The following is a 24,195-nucleotide window of genomic DNA, read 5'->3' on the forward strand; positions in this document are numbered from 1 at the left end:
CTGAAGTTGTTTTGTGCACCCCTTGTCATTTCATTTGATGTATTCTCAAATCTATGTTGGCTAATATGTAGATGGCTAATACTTTTTAGCCACACCTATTAGGCAATAGCATAGGTTGGCCCTTAGGATTGTCGATATGCAGCTACATTTTAGGGGGATGTTTTACAAACACTGCTTTCATTTATTTAAATCGACTTTATTGAGTTATAACTTATGAAAATAAAATGCACCCATTTTAAGTGTACAATTCAACAAATTTTGATAAATATATGCAATCACATAAACACCACTACAATCAAGATATAAAACATGCCCAGTATCTCAGAAAGGTTCCTCATGTCCCTTTGAGGTCATCCCCACCCTCAGTCCCAGGTAACCACTGACGTGCTTTCTGTCACTACTGATCAGTTTCATTCCTTCTTGAATTTTACATAAAATCACACAGCACGTACTCTTTTGCATCTGCATTTTGTTCCCCTGTATATAATGTGTCTTTTTTCTTCTGTCCATAGAAAGATTTTCTCTTTATCTTTGTTTTTCAGAAGTTTGATTATAATGTGCCTAGGCATAGTTTTGTTTGTATTTATCTTGCTTGGAGGTTTTTAGCTTTTTGAATCTGTAAATTTATCTTTTTGTCAAGTTTGGGAATTTGGGGGACATCATGGCTTCAAATATTTTTCTATCTTCCTCCATGAACTCAAATTTTACATGTTAAAACAAATTTTATGTCTTTGAGTATCTGTTTATTTTTTAATCTTTTTTCTCTCCATCTCCAGATTAAATACTCTTTCTTGTTCTATCATCAAATTTACTGACATTTTTCTTTGTCATCTACATTTTGCTCATCCAGGAGGTATTTTTTTTTCAGATATTGTATTTCCCACTTCTAAAACTTCCATTTTTAATATTTTCCATTTCTCAACTGAAATGTCCTATTGTTTTCATTCATTACAATCATATTTTCTCATATCATTGAGCATTTATAACACCTGCTTTAAAATCTTTGTTTGACAATTCCAACACCTGGCTTATTTCAGAGGCAGTTTTTTCTTACTGATCTTTTCTACTAAAAGAATGATTCACATCTTCATGTTTCTTATGTTGAGTAATTCTGGATTGTATCCTAGACTTACACATATAATGTTGTGGAGACTCTGGATTCTCTTACATTGCCCCCATACAGTGTTGATTTGATTGTCTTATCAGGTTGTTTTGGTTAAATTCAAAGTGCACACTCTGTCTCTTGGGCAGCAGTTCTGATCTTAATTTTGTCCTTTTAGCTTTGCTGAGCTAAAAGCTTGAAGTTGACCACACACAGGTGTGGTTCAGGTGTCACCCAGATATTTGAGAAGAGTTTATACACTAATTATTGGACTTTCCCTCCACAGGTGTCTCCCCCGGATCCCCACTATGTTTTCCTGTAACTGTGGTTGCCCTCATCTCTGTCTTCTGTTTCTTCAAATCAAAATGATGGCAGATTTTCTTTCTAAGTTTTACTACCCCACATGTGCAGATTAGGGCCTCTCCTCAGGCAGGAAACAGTTAAAGTGGGAAACTCACTCATATGTATGGTAGGTATTAACCACACCTACAATATATATATTTTTAGATTTCATACTTGTTATATCAGGGTGAATCAGTATAACAGGATCTTTCTGAGTTATCACTAGAAATGGAACCCACATTTATTTTTAATAATCAAATTATGGTAACTTCAGATGCCCCTGGCATATCTGGTGAAAACTGATTCATCTCAATGTATCCTTTGGCTATTATAAGACGTCATAAAAGGGGTACCTTAAACATGCCTACAAACCAGTGTATTGACCACCTTTGCCATACAATTTTCACCCTCTTCCCCATTGTGTATGTTCACTGACTGCAAAGTCTTTGGTGAAGTCTCACCATTGCCACTGGTTGCCGTGTTGCCCCTAAACAAGTTCTGAACAGAGGCAGAGAGATGGCCTTTTCTAGTTCTTTACTTAGAATCTAAAGTAGCTCCATTTGTGTCTGGAGTCTCACAACGCATCTCATTAAATCTGTTTTGCCAGATTCCAGCATGATCTCTTTAACCAGATCTCATCTTTATTTCTAAAATATGGCAATCAAATATTAATAGAGTTCAGTATCTGAGGAATATAAAACATGTCTTCACTCTAATAATAATAATAACTATAATTCATCAAATTCTGTATTTTGTTCTAGGATCTATTTGATATAGTTAGAGAGTAATACTTCAGGACTTGATCTCTTAAGCCAGATTGCTTGGGTTAATGCCATTACTTTGAGTAAGGTGCTGAATCTCTTTGTGCTTCAGTTTCCCATCTAGAAAAATGAGAAAAAAATTGATCAACTTTATAGTGTTATGAGGGTTAAATGAGTTAATACACTCAATGTACACAGAATTGTGCCTGGTACATAGTCATCACTTAATAAATATTAGCTGTTACTGTAATTATATTGAACAATCCTTTAAGATAGATTTTCTTTTCTTTTTATATTTTATAAATGAGGAAACTGAGATAATAAATGCTTGAATTAGTTGCCCGAGTTCACTTAGCTTTGAAGAAATAAAACTAGGATTTTGAGTCATGCATTCTGGCTCCAGAACCCATGTAATTATTCTTTTGTTTTATATGCAGTCCATGTAGCTGGTTGGAGGACAAACATTATGCTGTTCTCCTGAATCTCCCCATGGCCTCAAAGTTCACACATTATTAACTGATATGAATAGACACTGGGAAAAGGGGGAAGGAGATTTTATCTGGCTTTTGCTCAGCCAACTAAAATTGTCTTGTAACTCCTATGATTAATTGTACTAAAAAATCTATTATATATTTAGATTTAAAGTTTGTTCTGAATCATCAACTCTTTGGATTTTTGTTTGTTTGTTTGAATCTCACAAAAGACATTGCTGCTGAATCATACAAATAAGTACATAAATACCACCCACGTAACTTTTCTTGTAACATAGTATTTTTTAAATTTTATTTATTTTTTTATACAGCAAGTTCTTATTAGTCATCCATTTTATACACATCGGTGTATACATGTCAATCCCAATCTCCCAATTCATCACACCACCCCACCCCCCGGGCCACATTCCCCCCTTGATGTCCATATGTTCGTTCTCTACATCTGTGTCTCAATTTCTGCCCTGCAAACCGGTTCATCAGCACCATTTTTCTAGATTCCATGTATATGCATTAATATACGATATTTGTTTTTCTCTTTCTGACTTACTTCACTCTGTGTGACAGTCTCTAGATCCATCCACATCTCAACAAATGATCCAATTTCGTTCCTTTTTATGGCTGAGTAATATTGCATTGTATATATGTACAACATATTCTTTATCCATTCATCTGTCAATGGGCATTTAGGTTGCTTCTATAACATGGATATGGTAAATAGTGCTGCAATGAACATTGGGGTGCATGTGTCTTTTTGAATTATGGTTTTCTCTGGGTATATGCCCAGTAGTGGGATTGCTGGGTCATGTAGTAATTCTATTTTTAGTTCTTTAAGGAACCTCCATACTGTTCTCCATAGTGGCTGTATCAATTTACATCCCCACCAACAGTGCAAGAGGGTTCCCGTTTCTCCACACCCTCTCCAGCATTTGTTGTTTGTAGATTTTCTGATGATGCCCATTCTAACTGGTGTGAGGTGATACCTCATTGTATTTTTGATTTGCATTTCTCTAATAATAGGTGATTTTGAGCAGCTTTTCATGTACTTCTTGGCCATCTGTATGTTTTCTTTGGAGATAAGTCTATTTAGGTCTTCTGCTCATTTTTGCATTGGGTTGTTGGTTTTTTTAATATTGACCTGCATGAGCTGTTCATATATTTTGGAGATTAATTCTTGATCTGTTGATTCATTTGCAAATATTTTCTCCCATTCTGAGGGTTGTCTTTTCATCTTGTTTGTAGTTTCCTTTGCTGTGCAAAAGCTTTTAAGTTTCATTAGGTCCCATTTGTTTATTTTTGGTTTTATTTCCATTACTCTAGGAGGTGGATCAAAAAAGATCTTGCTGTGATTTATGTCAGAGTGTTCTTCCTACATTTTCCTCTAAGAGTTTTATAGTGTCAGGCCTTACATTTAGGTCTCTAATCCATTTTGAGTTTATTTTTGTGTATGGTGTTAGGGAGTGTTCTAATTTCATTCTTTTACATGTAGCTGTCCAGTTTTCCCAGCACCACTTTTTGAAGAGACTGTCTTTTCTCCATTGTATATCGTTGCCTCCTTTGTCATAGATTAGTTGACCATAGGTGCGTGGGTTAATCTCTGGGCTTTCTATCCTGTTCCATTGATCTATATTTCTGTTTTGTGCCAGTACCATATTGTCTTGATTATTGTAGCTTTGTAGTATAGTCTGAAGTCAGGGAGTCTGATTCCTCCAGCTCCGTTTTTTTTCCCTCAAGACTGCTTTGGCTATTCAGGGTCTTTTGCGTCTCCATACAAATTTTAAGATTTTTTGTTCTAGTTCTGTAAAAAATGCCATTGGTAATTTGATAGGGATTGCATTGAATCTGTAGATTGCTTTGGGTAGTATAGTCATTTTCACAATATTGATTCTTCCAATCCAAGAACATGGTATATCTCTCCATCTGTTGATATCATCTTTAATTTCTTTCATCAGTGTCTTATAGTTTTCTGCATACAGGTCTTTTGTCTCCCTAGGTAGGTTTATTCCTAGGTATTTTATTCATTTAGTTGTAATGGTAAATGGGAGTGTTTCCTTTATTTCTCTTTCAGATTTTTCATCATTCGTGTATAGGAATGAAAGAGATTTCTGTGCATTAATTTTGTATCCTGCAACTTTACCAAATTCATTCATTAGCTCTAGTAGTTTTCTGGTGGCCTATTTAGGATTCTCTATGCATAGTATTATGTCATCTGCAAACAGTGACAGTTTTACTTCTTCTTTTCCAATTTGAATTCCTTTTATTTCTTTTTCTTCTCTGATTGCCATGGCTAGGACTTCCAAATCTATGTTGAATAAGAGTGGTGAGAGTGGACATCCTTGCCTTCTTCCTGATTTTAGAGGTAATGCTTTCAGTTTTTCACCATTGAGAATGATGTTTGCTGTGGGTTTGTCATATAAGGCCTTCATTATGTTGAGGTAGGTTCCCTCTATGCACACCTTCTGGAGAGTTTTTATCAAAAATTGGTGTTGAATTTTGTCAGAAGCTTTTTCTGCATCTATTGAGATGATCATATGGTTTTCCTTCTTCAATTTGTTAATATGGTGTATCACATTGATTGATTTGCATATATTGAAGAATCCTTGCATCCCTGGGAGAAATCCCACTTGATCATGGTGTATGATCTTTTTAATGTATTGTTGGATTGTGTTTGCTAGTATTTGGTTGACGATTTTTGCATCTATATTCATCAGTGATATTTGTCTGTAATATTCTGCTTTTGGTATCACGGTAATGGTGGCCTCATAGAATGAGTTTGGGAGTGTTCCTTCCTCTGCAATTTTTTGGAAGAGTTTGAGAAGGCTGGTTTTTAGCTCTTCTCTAAATGTTTGACAGAATTCACCTGTGAAGCCATCTGGTCCTGGACTTTTGTTTGTTGGAAGATTTTTAATCACAGTTTCAATTTCATTACTTGTGGTTGCTCTGTTCATATTTTCTATTTCTTCCATGTTCAGTCTTGGAAGTTTATACCTTTCTAAGAATTTGTCCATTTCTTCCAGCTTGTCCATTTCATTGGCATAGAGTTGCTTGTAGTAGTCTCTTAGGATGCTTTGTATTTCTGCAGTGTCTGTTGTAACTTCTCCTTTTTCATTTCTGATTTTATTGATTTGAGTCCTCTCCCTCTTTTTCTTGATGAGTCTGGCTAATGGTTTATCAATTTTGTTTATCTTCTCAAAGAACCAGCTTTTAGTTTTATTGATCTTTGCTATTGTTTTCTTTGTTTCTATTTCATTTATTTCTGCTCTGATCTTTAAGATTTCTTTCTTTCTGCTATCATTGGGTTTTGCTTGTTCTTCTTTCTCTAGTTCCTTTAGGTGTAAGCTAAGATTGTTTATTTGAGATTTTTCTTGTTTCTTGCATCTTCTCGATCTTTGCCTCCATTCTTATTCCGAGGTCCTGGATCATCTTCACTATCATTATTCTGAATTCTTTTCCTGGAAGGTTGCCTATCTCCACTTCATTTAGTTGTTTTTCTGGGATTTTATCTTGTTCCTTCATCTGGTAAATAGCCCTCTGCCTTTTCATCTTGTCTATCTTTCTGTGAATGTGGTTTTTGTTGCACAGGCTGCAGGATTTTATAACATAGTATTATATTGTTTTCATAATAACTTTGCTCAGATGCTGAACTCTATTAAATTTTTATACCAATATAAGTAAATATTATAGTTACATAAAACTTTAAGTAGGAGTAAAAACAAATATTTTTATTTGTTTTGCTCCCATGAATTTTATCTTTTTATTAAAAGATTCAAGCTACTGTTATAAAAATTACAGAATAACATGTGTAATAGTATGTATAAGAGAATGTATAATGAAATGTATAATAAAAAAGGACATTGAGGGTTTCTAATTCTATAAAATAGGACATTGAGGGCTTCTAATTCTATCTCTCATGAAATTTTGCATAGGAAACCTTTCTGTAATATCATAGGTGTATAATCATCCAGACATTACATTAGATTACTCTGTATTAGGAAGTTTTGATTTTTATAATACTCTTTCTATATTGAGCTAGAAACTCCCTTCCTAACTTTCACTATTTAGCCTTAAGTCTAGCTGCAAGAAAACATGAAAATGAAGTCTCCCTTTCATGTTACAGCTATTTAAACTTTAAAATAATTATCCTTTCCGTATGAAGTTACATTCAGACCTTTCTTAACACATAATAATTTTCTTACATAAGAACTCATTCTTGTCTATTTCCTTTTTAAAAGGCTGTGATTAGAATTTAACACAATACAATGTGTGTGATCATACTAGTGCAGAGTCCACTGAACTATCACCTCTCCTAATCTGGAAACTCTATTTGAATTAATGCAGTTTCTGATAGCCTTTTCTTTTTTTTTTTTAATTGTACCACTAATCTTGCTGGCTCAAAAAATATTATTAAATTTCCCTTATTGATTTAAATATTATTTAAATATGACATCAATCTATAAAGATATACTACTGCTTTCTAGGAGCAAATCTATTTAAAGCAATATACACATATATTACAGTTTTTTAGCACACATACTCACTTATACGCAAGTCATAGGATCTTATGCTACCAGTGAAGACTGAATAACAGATATCTAATCTGGGTTTAGTTTTACCATAATTGTTGTGCATATCCCAATTTTTGTGATTTTTTTATATATGGCTCTGCTAATATAAATGTCAGTGTCTCAGATGCTATTTTTCCCTGAGCTTATCTACCAAATTAGAATGTCCTAATTTAGATGAGACACCAGTCATATTTGTCCTCTTGTCAATGTTCTGTCTATCAGAGAAGCTGACCCCTAACTTTCCTTCAACAGAGGATAATACCAGACTAAGTAACTAAATTTATGCCACATTAACTTCTAGTTGGGTTTTCCTAAAGTGTCGACAGTCATATGACGAGCTCATTCTCAGGATATTAGATGGGGCATCAGCATATTAAGTCCACACTGCCTCAGCATAAAGTTTAATCATTTTTGCCAGACATTTGAGAAGAGTTCCCTATCTCTATTGTGCGTGCTATTTACCTTCTGTTGTACCCTAAAGTGAACGTGGTATTCTAGGTTGAGGTCCTTGAATTGTGACCCTCCCCCACCACATACACACACATGCATACACTTCCCATCACACAATCACATAGGCTGGCTTCCTGATTTTTTTCATTATATGCTTTATCTGAAATATCCTCCCATCTTCTCTCCTCCATCTGTCTTCTATCTATGCCTCTGGTCCTGCTTATCATGTCCCAGTCCTTTTGGGAAAAATTTCATAACAACTCTGACCTAAGTTTCTTAAAGCCTGAGGGACCTAGTTCTCTGGAATAAAAGCAAAGGAAATAACTTCTTAGAAGAAATAGTGCAAATAAAGGTGCTCCATGTCCTTTTTACTCCTCCCTCTAACTTATAAGAAATGCAGAGGGAATCAATTAAGAAGGCCACTCTATAGGAGAATTAGAGAGTGAGATATCCTAATTGTCTATCACTGCAACTGACACCACATCAGTGACACCAAACACAGTGCTTGACACATTATAGCCAGACACATCAGGAGTATCTCATCAACACTTGGAGAATACATCTTTAGGAAAATGGGTGAAGTGGAAATTGGTGAAATGTATCTCATAATTGCACTGCCCAACTTGACCTATAAGGAAGGTCTTGGACTAGGGCAGTTAGAGGCAATTCAACTAGTACAGGCACAGCAATTGAATAACTAGTTCATTAAAAAAAAATATCTTGCATCCCAAATGGACATGCAGGCTTGGAGCAGCCAGAAGAAATACCTGCTAAACTATTTTTCATGTCTCGAAATGTGATATCATGGTAAAAATTCTGAATGCTTTACAACTTGGAATGTTTTGCACAGGGAATGAAAGTGTCAAAGGGGTATGGAAGATTATCTTCTAATATATGAATAAGGAACTGAACTTTTTACACACAGTCTTAAAAGTAGAAGGAGAGTGACTATAAGGCACATGGAGAAAGACTTTGATTCAGTACAAAAAGAAACTTTGTAAAACAAAGCAACTTCCAACGGGGATGCTCTGGACAGACCTTAAAAAAGAGATGACAGTTGGACTAGTGAGATAATTCATAAGGTGCATTCTAGTTTTGAAATTCTATGATTTATGAGTCTTTGAGATTTCTTGCTGGAGTGAAATAATTAGAGGCATCCCACTGTTAGCAGGAGTATTATTTAGACCACCACCATCAGAATCACCTTAAACAATTACTTAAAATGCAGATTTCTACCAACAAGGACCTACTGTATAGCAAAGGGAACTATACTCAGTACCCTGTAATAACCTATAATGGAAAAGAATCTGAAAAAGAATATATATATATATATATGTTTATATATATAAGTGTATAACTGAATCACTTTTGTTGTACACCTGAAACTAACACAACATTGTAAATCAACTATACTTCAATAAAAATGTTAAGGACTTCCTTGCTGGCGCAGTGGTTAAGAACCCACCTGCCAATGCAGGGGACACGGGTTCGATCCGTGGTCTGGGAAGATCCCACATGCCCCAGAGCAACTAAGACCGTGCACCACAACTGCTGAGCCCATGCACTGCAACTATTGAAGTCTGCATGCCTAGAGCCTGTGCTCCACAACAAGAGAAGCCACGGCAATGAGAAGCCCATGCACTGCAAGGAAGAGCAGCCCCCGCTCACCACAGCTTAAGAAAGCCCGCACACAGAAACAAAGACCCAACACAGCCAAAAATTAAATAAATAAATAAATAAATAAATAAATAAATAAATAAATAAATAAAAATTAAAATGTTAAAAAAATAATTCTGGTACTCTTGGTGCTTGTTCATACTTTTCTTTATAATCATAATAGATGTAGTTTTAAAAGTTTTAAGTAGAAAAAATAAAATGAAACAAAATGCAGATTTCTTAGCTCAATCCAAGGGATGCTATCCAGGCTCTCTTGAGAAGGAACCTTGAAATCAGCATTTTATAAAGTCCCAGGCAATTCTAATACCCATTAAAGTTACAGAACTTTCCGTTTAATGTTTGCCAATTTAAGTAAGCATCAGGAGCCACGGGTTCGTTCTAACAGGACATTATCCATCCTTAGTTACTGACATCATTCCTTTGTTCTTTAGGTTCTCTGGCCTTTTGTACTTCAAAGGCGTATGCTTAAGAGGAAGAGAAAATAAGTACAAAAGTCTTGGTGCTCCATAGGTAAGATAGTTTCTGTTGGATGTCATTCATTTTTTTCTGTTTTCAATAAACATAAAAAATAAGAAAATCTGCAAACAATAGTGCGACATGGAAAATAATACTTTTTGTTAAAAGTGCATATTATGAAAGACTCCCAAATGCTATTAATATCTGTGGCTCTCTTATAAAATATTCAAAGTATCTATAACTCTGGATAGCAAGTGCCTAGAAACATCAAAAGAACCTTCACAGTAATCCTCAAGCAAAAAGATATTTAGCTGTCTCTCCATTTTAACAAGGAGCCCAGGGATACCTATAAAAAACCAATGGATGTGGGCTCATATCAAATTTAAAACTTCTTGAAGCTTCTATCTGAGACCCTGCCACCTCTTTTCCTAACTCCCTGTTTGAATCAAGAGTCCCTGTATTGAGTCCCAGCTACCTAGAAATGAAGACCTCCTATATATTCAGACATCTATCCCCACTCTTATGAATATAGCAATCCATGCAAGCCATGATCAATCTTTGTCTCAAGGCTTTAAAACCCTTCCTTGTGTCCCTGCTTCCCTTTCCCTTAGATCCAGCATCAGATGACCTGTCATGTTGAGGAAGTGAATCCATGCTACCAAATGCCTAAAGGTCATCTATACTTCACTCTTATAGGAAAGGTACCCAAATTCTACCGTGACAAATCAGTGACACCTCAAATTGCACCAAGTCACGGACTACAAATTCAGTATACAGATAAAACACATTCTCCTAACAGAAGTATCTTCTTGGCCATTAAATTCAGGCCTGTAACTGGTGAAAGCTAGAGAGAAACAGTGTGACTCTATAGAAAGAGCAGTAAATTTAAAGCCAGGAAAAATGGACTTCAGACTCAGTTCTGCCACAAATTCACTGTGTGACCTTGGACAAATTTCTTCCTTTTTTGTGGCCTCACTGCCTTCATATCCAAAAATAAGATAGTAGAATTAGACAACCTCTATCATTCCTCCCAGCTCTAAGCATTTATGGAGTTTGTTTCACTCTTTCATGTTTACCTGCCTTATGATTAAAGTATTTTCCCTTCAGGGAAAAGTGTCCATAAACATACAATATAAGTGAAAAGTCTCTTGCTTCCTAATTACAATGTCTAAAAGAGTCAAGATGGTGATGCCAATTTTTTCACAATTGTAGTTTTTTTTCTATTTTTGGTAAAATGGGTGTTCATCTGCCATCTGCATTGCTTTTAGCACTGAACAATGGTTAGAATTATGGTTCAGGACAAAGCTGTTTTGCTAGTCAGGGTTCTCCAGAGAAACAGAATCAATAGGATATATAGAGTTAAACAGAAAGAGATTTATTGTGATGGATTGGTTCACACAATTATGGAGCCTGAGAAGTCCCATAATCTGCCATCTGCAAGCTGGAGGCCCAGGAAATCCAGTGGTGTAGTTCCAGTCCAAACCCTAAGGTGTGAGAACCAAGGAAGCCAATGGTGTAAGTCCCAGTCCAAGTCTAAACAAAGAGCACTGATGTCTGAGGCCAGGTGAAAATGGATGTCCCAGCTCAAGCAAAGAGCAAGTTCACCTTTCCTCCACATTTTTGTTCTATTCAGACCCTAACAGATTAGGTGATGCCCACCCCTATTGGTGAAGGTGATCTTCTTTACGAAGTCTACTGATTCAAATACTAATCTCTTCCTAAAACACCCTCACAGACACACCCAGAAATAATGCTTTACCAGCTATGCAGGCACTCCTTAACCCAGGCAAGTTGACACATAAAATTATTGCCCTTCCAAAATTCCAAATATGTTATCTTCCTTGATCTTTGCAATAAAAATACAAACTAGTTATTTTGTTTTTTAGATGTAGAGAATGAGAGGTAGGGAAGTTAAAGGATTTGCTTCAAGTGACTCTGCCGGTGCTTTGCAGAGTTGGAGTTTGAACACGGGTCTTCTTATTCCAAAGCCTTCACTTTTTCCAAACTGCCTCTTCTACTCTGTCCAAATGCTTCCACTGGCTTGGGTTTTGTAATATTAAATAGCACCTCAAATAAGACAGCTATTGTTTGGAGGCTAACAACACATGGTTGTAAAAAAGAGTTTTACCTTAGGTTGATATTTGTATGGCCTTAGTTTGCGAAATACTAGTAATAATTAATAAAAAACAATCACTGCCACAACATGAACAGTAATAGTAACTCTCACCACCAGTAATGACTGAGCCCTAATTATGTGCTGGGAACTGTTCTGAACACCTTACACATATTGGCTCCTTTAAATAGAGCATTATGATATTTCCACTGGCCATGGTGTTATAGACTGAATTGTGTCCTCCAAAATTCATATGTTGAACTTATAAACCTCCAAAGCTGTAGAATGTCACTGTATTTGGAGACAGGGTTTTTATAGGGATAAATAAGGTTAAACAGGGTCATATGGGTGGGCCATAATCCAATAAAGCTGGTATCCTTATAAGAAGTGATGGCGATGCATACACAGAGAAGAGGTCATGTGAGGACAAAGCAAGAAGGTGGCCATCAACAAGCCAAGAAAAGAAGCCTTAGGAAAAACCAAATCTGCCAAACAAAACCTTGATCTTAGACTTCTAGCCTCCAGAACTGTGAGAAAACAAATTTCTCTTGTTTAAACTACCCAGTCTGTGGCTGTAGAGCTGTTATGGCAGCTCTAGCAAACTAATAAACATGTAAGATGTAAATTTTGGTAGGGTTTTCTTGTACCTCTGAAACAGATTTAAAGCAGGAGAAACTAATGCAATTGAAAAATCAGTCATGCAATTCTAGTGCTACAGATCCTCCTGCTTTTTGGCAATGGCTGTGGGATTGAGAGGTTTTTCTTTATCTACCCAAGACTTACAGAGCTAATAACTGTGCTTAAATCCATGACAATGCATCAAATAGGAGCCCACACCCATTGCCAATCAAGATCAGTACCTTATTAGAAAAGCCCAACGTGTGAAATGTAAGACAGGGGCCTGACCAGAACACAGGTGTCCCAATAGGAGAATAGGCAGGAGGGGTGCAGTTGTTCTCCAGCGTTCTTACAGAAAAGTCCATTTTTCACTTGCGAAGGATGAAATAAATCCATAAATCCTTATGAAATTAGTATAAACTCTAATGCAAGAGTAAAAGAAACAGAGTAATTAGCAACAGAATATATACTCAGTTCAGTGGACTTGAACTGAAGGATCAGAAGTGGAATAAAAATATCCATATTTTAGAGAAAAATAATAGTGATATTTAAAATAAGGGAGAAAGTGATAGAAGAAAATATAGTGAAAAAAACCTATATAAGCCTGGGGGGAAAATACCTTTCTAAGGGCAAACCATAAAAAAAAACACATATGAATGTCATAAAAATATAAACCTCTGAGTAAAAATGCACCATAAATTAAATGACAAGATTTTTTTAAGATATACTATTTTTGACTTATCAAACTGATAAAAGAGAGTGAGAGCATCCAAATTAGTAGTTTCCAGCATTCTTCTTATATTGCTGATTCTAATGTAATTGGTGCAGTCTTTCTGGAGGGCAATTAAATGATAGAACTAAAGATCAGAAAGGAACTTTAGCCTGGGGACTGAGAGTCATGGTTGTAGGTGAAGATTTTTTTAATTGTGTATTTTGGTATGTATTCGTATTGATGCATTCATACTTGTAAGTTTGGTGTATTATTCAGAGTTTGGTCAGGTAAGAAAATTGAACAGGAAGGGATTTAATAAAGAAGATTGGGGCTTATCAAACTACTGCATGTCAAAGAAAACAGCCATGTGCTTTCAGGAGGTAGAGAGGCTGCTACCTTGATTCTAAGACACATGAGTCACAGGAGAATGCCCAGGACGGACTACAAACCTCGCATCTACTCTGTCCCACCTGTTGGTCCACTGCAGGTAGAGGAAGATAATGCCTTCTATTTTACTCTCCAAAAGCTCTCTTTTGCTATCTTCTCTTTTGCTCTTAACTGCCTCTTATTGGCAGAATCAACCTAGATTCTACTGGGAAGGGATACAGGGAAGAATTTAGAAGGGGTACAAATGATGCTGAACTGGTATATTGGGTCTGAATTTTCTCTTTGAGTGTGTGTGTGCGTGCGTGTGTGTGTTAGAGACAATAATTCATTCAATGCTCAATAACTATTTATAGAGCATCTGACATATGTCAGGCATTATGTTAGGCAGTGGGAACACAGCAGTCAACAGGAGGTGTATAGGGTCTAGATGAGGGAGACAGATAATAAACAGGACAAATGTAACATACCTGTCATCTCTTGGTATCCACAGGGGATTGTTTCCAGGAACTACTGAGGATACCCAAATCCATGGATGCTGAAGTCCCTTATATAAAATGATGCAGCAGCGTCAGCCCTCTGGTTTGTAGTACTGTCAGCTAACCGACAGGCAGCCATTAGTGCTAGAGAGAAAAATAAAGGAGGGAAGTGGAGAGGGAGTGTCCTTTAGATGGTGTGGTATGGAAACCTTCACTGAAAAAGGCACATTTGAGTCGAGACCTAAAATTGGTGAGGAAGAAAACCATCAGGATATCCTGGGACAGTAATCTACTCAGAGGGAATAGCGAGTGACTAGGTCCTGGTGTGTTCCCGGAAACGCAAGGAGGCCAGTGTGACTGGAGAAGAGCAGGGGAGAGAGAGCTGTAAGAGGAGAGCTGAGAGAGAGAACGTGAGGTGAGGGAAGGAGGGCCTTGGGGGCCGTTGTAAGAATTTTGTATTATATCCTCAGTGGGATGGAAGCCATTGGAAGGTTTTGGGCAGAGTAACATAATTAGACTTATACTCTCAAAGGATCATTCTGACTTCTGGGTTTAAAATAAATGAAAGGGAGCCAAGATCAGAAGCAGGGAGACCACTTCTGACCTATTTTAATAATCCATATGTAGCATCCGTAGTGGAGATGGTAAGGAATTGTCAGATTCTGGACACTTTTTAAGTGAGACCAGGATGATTGATCATTTCTGAGGATGGGAGACTGTGGGAGGAACGGTTCTGTGGAGGAATAGCTGGAGATCAGTTTGGACATGTTAAGTTTTAGGTGCCAGTTAGACATCCAATGGTAATGTTGTAAAAAATACAATTCAGGGGTAATCAACGTGGCCCTAACATTCCCCTCAGCTTGACTAATCCTTAGACAGGTTTCCTCCTGATTATAAGCTTCCTTTTCTTAGAGCATTTACTTTAGAAAACTTGCAATTGTAAATTCTTTCTGCAGCTTTGTGATGTAAATCTTCTCCCAGCCTCTTGCCAGTTTTACAACCCATTAATGTCTTTCTCCTGGGAACCATCCTTCTGAAATGTAATCATCAAGAAAGATAGCACCCCGTCTCCCAGTTTCCGTGGGAGGGGAAGAACCTAACTTTGACAAGCACCAATTAGCAAACACAGAGGGCCTATTGTAATAGTCTTGAGTAAAGTCTTCTTGCCTGTTTAACTCTTCCTGGTGCTATTTTTAAAAGTGGAAAAGTCTATGCTAGAAATCAACATTTGGAAGTCATCAGTGTATCCATTTAAAGATTTATTCTTTCAACTTAAATTTCCCATAACCAGCATGAGTATATTGATTTATTTTACTTAAATGTTCTACTACTAGTACAAATTCATTGATTTGTTTAGCAACCATTACAACACTGTAATTACTAGAAATATCTGCCGCAATTTCTATAGAATTTCCCCATGCCCCTGGAGCCCAAACATTGTATGTTATAGTTCTAACTTCACTGTAAGTCCTGGAGTATTTGAGACCCTTCTCAGGGATCTAGAGTGTAAAAATTTGATTGATGGTTTGATGGGAGATATAAAAGCTTTGCATCTTCCAGTTTTCTTAGACCTGTCCCCTATTCCTTCTCTCCCCAACTTGCCTCTCTTTTCCTGTCTTCACTCTCAAGGTCTCTTATTTATCTTTTCAGATTCATGATCTTTATATATTGTCCGTGCATGAAGAGAGAGATCTCCTCACCCAAGATATAGAGTGGGGTCCAACAGGAGGCAGTAAGTGGTGGCTTGGGTCTGATGCCATAGACTTTGTTTCTGATTTTTGCCCTTGAGATGGTTCTCCTTTGGTTTTCTGTATAAAAGTTGAGAATAGAGAGTGTGGTCCTCTAGCAAACATTCCCAAGAGGTCAATATGCCAGCTTTTTGCTGCAGGCAACTTGAGTTTGTCTTTATTATAGAAAAACTAATATTAAAAAAAATCTAATACACTATTTTATCTAAGCCATTATGAGTAGGGGTTGTAAAAATGGGCTTAAGATCTGAGTTAAAACTGATAATAAAGAAGAAAATGCATAAATAAAAGAATAAGGATATCATCACAAGTTGCAAAAGCAGAAAAAATGGCATAAATGGTCAAGAAAATGTTAGAAACAAATGACAAAATATACTTTCAAGAACACTCACTTGGTAAAGCCCAATTACTATTAGGGCCAGCCAAATTACATATTTAGACCTCAGGCCTGTGAGCTCATGCTAGTTTGAACAGCTGTTCAAAAGAGGTTCAATGTTATTTGTTTGACAGATGGAGAAAATGGTAGTCACTATGGCTTAAGTTGCTTTGACACAAACTGATTTCCCTATTGTTAAAACTTATTTGCATTATCAATTTCAAATAAGCTTTGACAATTTGAACCTATTCTTCAGTGCTGACATCCCAAGAAAGAACTTTTCAAAATCTGAGATCTTCATTTGAAAGAATATTATTCTTATTGTAACCAGCTTCCCATAATTCTCTTCCAAAGGAGAACTGGGAAATCGAGAGCCATGGGTCATATATATATTCCTGTTGTTTGAATGAGATTGTTAGTCACCTTTGTTTCTGACTGTCATTATTTGGAGCTAATCTCCCCTACCTTTGGAAATAAATGGGGATGATTACATTTTGTTCACAAGAAGGGATTTACAAGACTCATAATGTCAGAAGAAGCAGCTGTTTCTCTTTACTATGGAATTTGCTTTCTTTCATTACATAGGCTGTCAGCTGGGAGATGCTACTAAATGCTGGATTGAATGAAACAAATTTAGTGTTTGTTACTATTTGGAGATAATTTTTCCCTAATTGTTTTTATAGAAGAGAGTAAAATGTCCTTATAATAATTTCTCATCAGGACAAAGAAGATAGAACACACAATAGAAGTGAAAGCCATTCAGTTGGAAGATATACATAAAATGTATGAGAATTAATAACAATTGAAAACACTACATTTCTACAGTAGCTTTTAGGGAAGCTAACAAACAGGGGTCTGGGGAGTAAATCTCTTTCAGTCTCTTTCAAAATAACAGATCAGGATATTTAGGATCCTCAGTCTTCTCAGATAACCTTTTCTAATGAATAATATTATTCAGATTAACAGGATTCAGGGATACAGATTGGTTTTTGCAACAATCTAGTAAACGAGTAAATGGAGTTCAGGGATAGAGGAATTTTTTGCTACTGTTATTGTTGCATTTAGTAAACTGTGATTTCCCCTTCTCACTTTCTTTAGCTAAACATTATGTGTCTGTATCGAAATCAATGTTTTTCTATTTCATTTTCATTAGCTCATTGGTATTTGGCCTGTGAGGCCACATTCTTTTGCAATTCTTTGATGATCATCCCTCATTTTCTCTAATATTTAGGTGTTAAAAATATATATATTGTATATATAAGAGGTTAATTCTTTAATTTTTTCTGCACTTTAAATATTTTAATGTCCCTCTATATCCATATTTAATTAGCATGCTTAAGGAAAATAAAACTAATTATGACCATATACTCAGTGACAAATACTTTCTCATAAGCCCACAAATGACAGGCTAATCAGCTGCAGATGCTGTCTTAGGTATCTGGATATCTTTGGTGCTTAGCTTAGGCCGTGTGTTAGTCAAAGTTCTCCAGAGAAACAGAACCAGTAGGATGTCTACTATATTGAAAGAGACTTACTTATATTAAGGAATTGGCTCATGTGATTATGGAGATGGGTAAATCCCATGATCTTCAGAGTGAGCTGGAGACCCAGGAGAGCCAAAGGTTTAGTTTCAGTCTGAGTCTGAAGGACTAAGAGCCAGGAAAGCCAAATACTGGCAGGCTTGGGGCCCAAGAAGAAATAATATTTCAGTTAAATTAACCATCATGTAACAGAGAAAAAAAATGAATCCTTATTAGATCTACTCCTTTAGCTCTAACCTTTGTGACCTGTTGGCTGTGCTTAGTCATGCTGACTCTGCACCTTTGTAAAAGAATGCTGCCTATAGCTTGAAATACACATAGTAGCCCTTTCTCAAGGTTCTGCCTCCCAGGTTTGACCTTTAAAGCCATAACACTTTTTCATTCACATAGAGAAAACAAAAAATTGCAGAACAGAAAATAATGTTTGTCTTGGAGGTTTACAGGAACATAGTGACCAGATCTATGTGGATAGTTGCAAGAACAAAGGATTATCACATCCTCTCTGGGGTCTGGCTGGCACCAAGAAGTCTGCAACAACCAACCACACCCTCTTCCCCTTTTAGTATAAAAGAAGCCTAAATTCTAACTCAGGTAAGATGGTTTTTTATTCCTTGCCTTAACACCTTGCCTCTTGATTTATTGTGGCGAGCAGTACAAACTTGGACTTGGTAACAATCACAGGACCTAATATGTTGTCATTGCCCAATAAATATTTATAAATTACTGAGTTTTCCCATTTATTCTTCAAAATAGTTCTGTAAGATATTCTTGCATTTTCAGGAAGATGATATCTTCATTTTCAGGAAGAAATTTGTGTTCAAAAGACTTGATACTATTTGCCCAAGCAGGTGGATCAAAGCTTGAAACCCAAGTCAATTTAGGTGAATAATATCTGACTAAAACAATAGTCTTCTTATTTTCTCATCTTCTTAGAATATGTTTCAATGAAAAAATTTTGAGATGAGGCCATAGAATGGATGAGTGAGGCCATAGAATGGATAACTAGCTAGATAAATTTAAATAAAGTAGTAAATGTTATAGTGAGAATTTGTCTCAGTCCAATTACTGACCTAAATTTTATTTTTTCTTTTTATCAGGATTCACCAAGTGGAGATTATACTACACATTTCAAAATCTTCTTTAAAAAGTGTGTCTATGTTTATTAGGGTATTAGGTATTAGACATCTGATCCTACCTTCTAAAAGAAAGCAATTTAAAATGTCAAATAAATTATATTTTTAGAAAATATTCTTAAAACCACATAGGAACTACTAATAAATAAGTAATTTAATCACACCAAAATATATATGAAAGTAAAAAGTAAGAGAGCCTATATGTCACTTTTACCCTAAAGACATTTGTCAAATATGAGGAACATGATTGCAACTTTCAAGGTTAAGAGAAAGGTGGACAGCAGAAGACAAAACTCAAGTCCAAAAGGAGAAACTTCCCCTATGAAAATGAGACTCCAGAGTTCTACCCCCTCTGTGAACCCAGGGGAAAGTGCCTTGGTGACAAGCAGAGGTCATTATCCTTGGGAACTTGTAAGCAGAAGTCAGCCTTAATGCAGATTTCCATTCAAATTCACTTTACTCGTGTGGCCCAAAAAACTTCAAACCATGAGCACCAGCTGTCCAGATTAGTAATGTTCCAAGTACTTGGCTAAAAACAAGTAAATCCTTTCTAGAAGAATGAACCTTAAACAGATTTCAAAAATTTCTCAGGTAAATAGATAATTTTCCAAGGAAAATGAGCCCTTCAGATTAAAGAAAATCACTGAGCACACAAGGAAACAAAACACCATGTGCAAGCACCAATATAAAATCCTGAAACATGTGTACCAAGAATTTAGATCCTATAATTCACAGATAAACATTACTAAATAGCCTCGTTTTATACGATAAAAGCAAATTAAAAACAAATTTGAAAAAGTTGCAAGAAACAGCAAACTACAAATGATTACCAAACAGATTTGAAAAAGAATCAAGTAGAATTTCTAGAATTAAAAATTATAATTATTTGATGAATAGGCTTCCAACTATGTTGAAGTAGCTTATGATAGAACAATGATCTAATTAGGAATGAATAGATACAACCAGATAAAATTTGAACATCTGTATAAAGACACTGGGGAGTTGCTGATATTACTAGGATGAGAGGGGATAAGATTCCAGAGAGTAAGAAATTGCAGAGAAAATAGATAATATTTGGCAGCTATTGTTCTACTGGAGCCATTTGCTGATGTAGATGGGAAGAGGGAAGCAAAGAATTGGGGCGGGGAGTGTGTAGCTTTAGGCAGAAAAACCAGCAGAGTGTTTTGGCAGTCTCACTGGGTTGAAGAGACAAAATAGATTTATGGAGCCAAGGTCCCCTCAAATGAGAAGAAGAGACAGAACTGAACCTAACACACAGTTTTTTTCTCAAGAAATCTGTAGAATCCTGAAGCACCACAAAATGGTAGACTCAGAAGTCAACTTTGTCTGGATTTCCCCCAGAAGCAGACCCTGAGACCCTGAGGTTTTGAGTGTGAAGGCAGTTTATTTAGGAGATGGTGTCAGAAAACACTGGCAGAGTAGAGGGAAAAAAGGGAAGAGGGAGGCAAGAAATAATGATACAGTTTTTCAAACAATTAACTACTATTGGTAACTGGAGCTTAATCGAACCAGTGAAATTTGGGATATGGTGTAAAACATACACATCCACCCAAGTGATGAAGGAAGTGGAATATTTATGTAGCCACTCCTGCCAGTTACTGGCTAACAGATCCTTCCAGAGGACATTAATCCCATGCTGCTCTGGCCTGCTGCGTGCATTGATAAAGCAGAATCTGGTGGCCAGAGAAAGCCTTCTGGAGAAGACATGCAGGTACTGGCATTTGGAGGTTGAATTAGTGTACACTGATATGGTCAGCGCTGGTGGGACATGAGCAGAGCAGAACTTTTGCTCCAGACAATGCCTTGCACTGCTCAGATCCACACATGCCTCATGTGAAGTTCACTCTGTCCCGTGACCTGGTTATGATTTCTAAAAATGAAGGCTTATGAAACGAGAATGAATGAGCTACAGTTCCCACTGTTGTAGAAGGTCTTGAGGCAGCACTGATATTTATTGCCTCTCTTCTCTCCTGCCCATTATATGTTTCCCACACCCTTGGCTGGCTCATGTGCTAGTCTTGGTTACTTGCCCAAAGGGATAACACACATATTTTGGTCCTGATATGTCCAAGTCGCTGCTTACTGTACATTTGTTAAGCTATGTTTACTTCAATTTCCTGTTCCTGGATATCAATATGCATTGAAGCATCAAGAGGCAGCCAAGTAAATCTCCTAAGTTCCAGTCATACTCCTCCCTGCTGTCGAAACCAAGCGGGACTCTGCATTGCCTTCCCAGGTACAAAAGCCTTTCCGTGTTCCTCATTTCTTGTTTGTAGAAAAGGATCCTAGATCTTCCCTGAGTTCCAAAGAGCAGATTCAAGCAGTTACTAAAGAGTAAAGTGAGGGAATGTAGAAGCAAAGGAAAAGCAAGCCCAACATAATCTTTCCCATGATTGTTAACTTAAACTAATGCCTTGATTTATGACCCTAAACTATTGAGATAATGTCCTGTGGCTTCAAACAGCTGGCCCCAAGCGGACTTAAAATTGATGACATCAGGAAGGTCAATTAAGAACTGAGAGGAGACCGGGAGAAGATGGCGAAAGAGTAAGACGCGGAGATCACCTTCCTCCCCACAGATACATCAGAAATACATCTACACGTGGAACTGCTCCTATAGAACACCCACTGAACGCTGGCAGAAGACCTCAGACCTCCCAAAAGGCAAGAAACTCCGACGTACCTGGGTAGGGCAAAAGAAAAAAGCAACAACAGAGACAAAAGAATAGGGACGGGACCTGCACCAGTTGGAGGGAGCTGTGAAGGAGGAAAGGTTTCCACACACTAGGAAGCCCCTTTGTGGGCGGAGACTGCGAGTGGCAGATGGGGGAAGCTTCAGAGCCGCAGAGGTGAGCGCAACCACAGGGGTGTGGAGGGCAAAGCAGAGAGATTCCCGCACAGAGGACCAGTGTCGACCAGCACTCACCAGCCCAAGAGGCTTGTCTGCTCAACCACTGGGGCCGGCGGGGGCTGGTAGCTGAGGCTCAGGCTTCAGTCGGATCGCAGGGAGTGGGCTGGGGTTGGCAGCTTGAACACAGCCTGAAGGGGTTAGCGCACCACAGCTAGCTGGGAGGGAGTCTGGGAAAAGGTCTGGAGCTGCCGAACAGGCAAGAGACTTCTTCTTGCCTCTTTGTTTCCTGGTGCACAAGGAGAGGGGATTCAGAGTGCCGCCTAAACGAGCTCCAGAGACGGGCGCAAGCCGTGGCTATCAGCACGGACCCCAGAGACGGGCATGAGACACTAAGGCTACTGCTGCCACCACCAAGAAGCCTGTGTGCGAGCACAGGTCACTATCCAAACCGCCCCTCTTGGGAGCCTGTGCAGCCCGCCACTGCCAGGGTCCCGTGATCCAGGGACAACTTCACCAGGAAAATGCACAGCATGCCTCAGGCTGCTGCAATGTCATGCCGGCCTCTGCTGCCACAGGCTCACCCTGCATCCGTACCCCTCCCTCCCCCCAGCCTGAGTGAGCCAGAGCCCCCGAAGCAGCTGCTCCTTTAACCCCATCCTGTGTGAGCGAAGAACAGATGCCCTCAGGTGACCTACAGGCAGAGGCAGGTCCAAATCCAAGGCTGAGCCCCGGGAGCTCTGCGAACAAAGAAGAGAAAAGGAAATCTCTCCCAGCAGCCTCAGGAGCAGCAGATTAAATCTCCACAAACAACTTGCTGTACCTGCATTTGTGGAATACCTGAATAGACAATGAATCATCCCAAATTGAGGAGGTGGACTTTGGGAGCAAGATATATTATTTTTTCCCCTTTTCTTCTTTTTGTGAGTGTGTATGTGTATACTTCTGTGTGAGATTGTGTCTGTATAGCTTTGCTTTCACCATTTGTCCTAGGGTTCTGTCAGTCCGTTTTTTTTGTTTGTTTTTTTTTTTACTTAAAATTTTCTTTCTTTTTTTCTTAATAATTGTTTTTTACTTTTTTATTTTAATAACTTTAATTTATTTTATCTTACTTTAATTTATTTTATCCTCTTTTTTTTTTTCTTTCTATTTTTCCTCCCTTTTATTCTGAGCTGTGTTGATGAAGGCTCTTGGTGCTCCAGCCAGCATCAGGGCTGTGCCTCTGAGATGGGAGAGCCAACTTCAGGACACTGGTCCACAAGAGACCTTCCAGCTCCACATAATACCAAATGACAAAAATCTCCCAGAGACCTCCAAGAGGTCTCTCTCAACACTAAGACCAAGCTTCACTCAATGACCACCAAGCTATAGTGTGGGACACCCTATGCCAAACGATTAGCAAGACAGGAACACAGCCCCATCCATTAGCAGAGAGGCTGCCTAAAATCATAGGAAGGCCACAGACACCCCAAAACACACCACCAGACGTGGACCTGCCCACAAGAAAGAAAAGATCCAGCCTCATCCACCAGAACACAGGCACTAGTCCCCTCCACCAGGAAGCCTACACAACCCACTGAACCAACCTTAGCCACTGGGGACAGATACCAAAACCAACAGGAACTACTAACCTGCAGCCTGCAAGAAGGAGACCCCAAACGCAGTAAGATAAGCAAGATGAGAAGACAGAAAAACACACAGCAGATGAAGGAGCAAGGTAAAGACACACCAGACCTAACAAATGAAGAGGAAGAAGGCAGGCTACCTGAAAAGGAATTCAGAAAAATGATAGTAAAGATGATCCAAAATCTTGGAAATAGAATAGACAAAATGCAAGAAACATTTAACAAGGACGTAAAAGAACAAAAGAGAAACCAAGCAACAATGAAAAAAACAAAAATGACATTAAAAATACTCTAGAAGGGAGCAATAGCAGAATAACTGAGACAGAAGAATGGATAAGTGACCTGGAAGATAAAATAGTGGAAATAACTACTGCAGAGCAGAATAAAGAAAAAAAAATGAAAAGAACTGAGGACAGTCTCAGAGACCTCTGGGACAACATTAAATGCACCAATATTTGAATTATAGGGGTCCCAGAAGAAGAAGAGAAAAAGAAAGGGACTGAGAAAATATTTGAAGAGATTATAGTTGAAAACTTCCCTAATATGGGAAAGGAAATAGTTAATCAAGTCCTGGAAGCACAGACAGTCCCATACAGGATAAATCCAAGGAGAAACATGCCAAGACACATATTAATCAAACTATCAAAAATTAAATATAAAGAAAACATATTAAAAGCAACAAGGGAAAAACAACAAATAACACACAAGGGAATCCCCATAAAGTTAACAGCTGATCTTTCAGCAGAAACTCTGCAA

The 24,195-nt window shown here is 37.7% G+C and overlaps 1 long non-coding RNA gene across 1 annotated transcript in view; it reads right to left on the reverse strand.

The window, feature by feature from the left end:
* Positions 1 to 473: 473 nt before the first annotated feature.
* The window catches only part of LOC309650630, a 56,036-nt gene continuing 32,314 nt past the window's right edge, over positions 474 to 24,195 (reverse strand). Inside the window, exons 2-3 of the long non-coding RNA XR_014257656.1 lie at positions 14,139 to 14,291; positions 474 to 2,325 (exon numbers count right to left, since the gene is read on the reverse strand). This is a non-coding gene — a long non-coding RNA (uncharacterized lncRNA). The remainder of the gene's footprint in view (positions 2,326 to 14,138; positions 14,292 to 24,195) is intronic.

This window comes from Balaenoptera physalus, assembly GCF_965194825.1.
Source record: "Balaenoptera physalus genome assembly, chromosome: 20".
Taxonomy (NCBI): domain Eukaryota; kingdom Metazoa; phylum Chordata; class Mammalia; order Artiodactyla; family Balaenopteridae; genus Balaenoptera; species Balaenoptera physalus.